The 3,101-nt window shown below is 34.5% G+C and overlaps 1 pseudogene across 3 annotated transcripts; it reads right to left on the minus strand.

The window, feature by feature from the left end:
- Positions 1-500: 500 nt before the first annotated feature.
- LOC145072689 (ethylene-responsive transcription factor 1B pseudogene) lies at positions 501-2,195 on the minus strand (annotated as a pseudogene). Of its 3 annotated transcripts, none has more exons than XR_013691098.1 (2): positions 1,490-2,195; positions 501-757 (listed from the first exon to the last, which is right to left on the minus strand). The product of XR_013691098.1 is annotated as an ethylene-responsive transcription factor 1B pseudogene, transcript variant X3 (transcript). The 3 variants fall into 3 exon arrangements; XR_013691097.1 differs by having other exon boundaries at positions 1,482-2,195; XR_013691096.1 differs by having other exon boundaries at positions 947-2,195.
- Between the last annotated feature and the right edge of the window lie 906 nt (positions 2,196-3,101).

Raw genomic sequence — 3,101 nt, forward strand, 5'->3', positions numbered from 1 at the left:
ATTGCTTTTGTAATCTTTGTTGGAAGAAAAGTAGCGGTGAGAAATGAGAAATGGTCAACTGTTAAGAGTTTTAAGAGAGCTACAAATCAAGCTCAATAGGAGTGGACTAGAGACCTTGTTATTAAAAAATTGAAGAACTCATCTTTGAGTAAAGTCCGTTTTATGGTCCAAATCCGGTTAAGCACAAGCCCATTGATGTCTTTTGGAGATGTTATTGTTAATCACACCATGAAAAAAGCAGAAATTTTTGTCTCTTACTTTTCCAAAAAACAAATCTAAAATTCAAAAATATCAATTTGGTTTTGTTTTAAAACAATCTAAATTCAAAATATCACTTCAGTTTTGTTTCAAAACAATCTACATTTCCGAATATTACAACTATAGAGCAAATCCAAATTGTAAATCGGAGATACAAATTTTATTCAATAAAGTTTCAAATAGTAATAAGTCCTACTAATCCACATTTCCGAATATTACAACCATTAAACAAATCCAAAGAGTTTTAAACTAAAGCATAGTAGTTTTGAAATTTATTTACCAACTCATGGCAGTTTAAATTTTATTTATCAAAACATGGTAATGTTACCTTTTTATATTAAATAAACAAATGGAATTCTTCTTTCTCCTCACCTCAAACACCCTACTAATGTCATCTCCAACTCTATCCTTTAGCATCCCCTACTATCACGACCATTAAATGCAATCATAGACTTGTTCATCATCCTTCTCCATAGGCGTCGATGCAACATGTTTTTCCCTGTTAAATGATTGGAAATGAGGGTTACCGTACAAGGCCTTGTCAATTGCTTAGAGCATCTAGTACGGAATCTCCAATTGTATACAATTAATATAAAGTCTTTGCTAAACTTGCAAGTGTTAAAACTATTCTTGAAACCATTTTTGCCACCTACATAGGAACTAAATTGCAGAGGTCAAAAGATCATACCGAAGAGAAGATTTCTGATGGCCATTGATTGAATTTATTTGCCTACACCGGAAGTTTTAAGATGAAATTAAACCGAGCATTCTAATTACATATACCAAAGAATGCACCCTTCGGCCAATTAAGGGATGGAGTAGAAAACAGCCCAAAGGATTTTGGTTTTGCCACCAACACATTAAACACTCACATACAGTAGTCATGCAAAAAGAATAGAAACTTTGTATTCGCAAAGAGCAAAAATGAAGGAATAAGTACAAGGGTATCATTTCTAATCATTGATGAATGTATTGTTGTCAACTTATAAACTGAATGAGCCTGACCATCCTTCCCACAGCTTTTAGAAAATGATAATCCAAAAAGACTTCTTTCTTGGAACCTTTGCATTCTATAATTTCAAAAGACTCGAAATATCATACCTTAAAAAGAGATAAAACTTAAAAGACTATATGTGAACGTCACCCTTGAGTCTTGACCCTTTCGTGCCTATATGGCTAACATGGGGAAAAAAAACTTATATATATTATATATGTTCGTTCACCTTTTCACCTTTTCATGAATATAATCTTTCACCAATTTTTACTAGTGTTGCAGTTTTCCTCAAACCCCAATAATTGTTCGAGATAATCGCTACCCAAATCCTCAAAAACAACAACATCTTCATCCTTGACTTCTTCTCGCTTCTTCTTCTTCAACTCCCACTTTCTCTTCATCGAATGCATCCTCTTCAACGCCAACACTGGCGAACTCCCTTCTTCATATACATACCCTATTTCCCTTAAAGATTCATACGCCACCTCCTCCGTGAAATTAAGCACCGCCGCCGATCCCCGTAATGCAAACGCCGCTTGATCGTATGCCAGAGCCGCCTCCTCTGCAGTGTCAAATGTGCCCAACCATACACGAACGCCGTTTCGTGTAGAGTCACGTATCTCCGCTGCGTACTTCCCCCACGGCCGCCGCCTCACACCTCTGTAACTCCACTCTTTCTCTTCTTGATCTATGACCTGCTCCGGAGGAGAGTGGATTTCTCCGGTGGAGTCTGTAATAACTTCGAAGAGGAACATGTCTTGGGAGTCGTTTTCGTTGAATGGAAGAAAATGATGGTCGGAGTAGTGTGAATAGTGGGATTGGAGAGGAGGAGAGGAATATTCCGGTGAAAGAAAACAGGATTCCGGTGAGAATTCCGGTTGTGCGTAGTGGAAGTAGGATTGGTCCATCTAAAAAATAATGAACTTCTGTTTTTAAATTATTGAGAAACGTTTATTTTGGTTGATTGGTTGAAGTTGGAAGCATATATAGAGAAAGCCAAGGATACCCGATTTGGGTGTATTATCGTGGGACACATTAAGTAAATACACGTGGAATTGTTGGCTGGCGGCGAAGTGAGATAACTTTGTGCTGACATTAACATAGTTTATATAGTTCAATAATATTCGACTAAGTTAGTTAATTTTTGTTTTTAAACCTATTGTAATTTAGTATTTAATTAATATATTTTTAACCTATATCATTAGTTTATCTTTTTTGAGTTTATGACAATTTAAGGTTTGTATTAAAAAAATAGTTTATTATAGGTTTTAAAATAGTTTATACACACTATCAATTTCATGATCTATTTGAGGTATTGAGATAACTTATTGATAAGCTTGATTTTTTTGAGCTAGTTTATATATATATATATATATATATATATATATATATATATATATATATATATATATATATATATATATATATATATATATATATATATATATATATATATATATATATATAAGAAAGAATTACATAGACATAGCGGGTAAACAAACAACAAGCTATGCTGCAACTCTTTTTTGGATGTCAAAACTAATTCTTTTATAAAAACATCTATAGATCTTGGAGTCATAACATTACTATGCATGATCCGTTGGACTCTATTGAGTAGCTCCACAACTTCTGGCGCAAGGAAACCGAAAGTATCAAATACAAAGGGTATAAACGTGTGTTGATTTTCCATGCACACTTTCTCATGTTTTGCCACTTTGCTTGATGCAACTTTTAAAACAGCTTGCTCCACAGTGAAAACTCCACTCCCCAAGTCCACAAGAGGGGAAACCCCTGTTAGATCCATACATGCATGTTTTCCTCTAACCCATCCACATATTAAAATGTCAGC

Source organism: Lactuca serriola, chromosome 9 (genome assembly GCF_051521515.1).
Source record: "Lactuca serriola cultivar US96UC23 chromosome 9, Lser_US96UC23_V15, whole genome shotgun sequence".
NCBI lineage: Eukaryota > Viridiplantae > Streptophyta > Magnoliopsida > Asterales > Asteraceae > Lactuca > Lactuca serriola.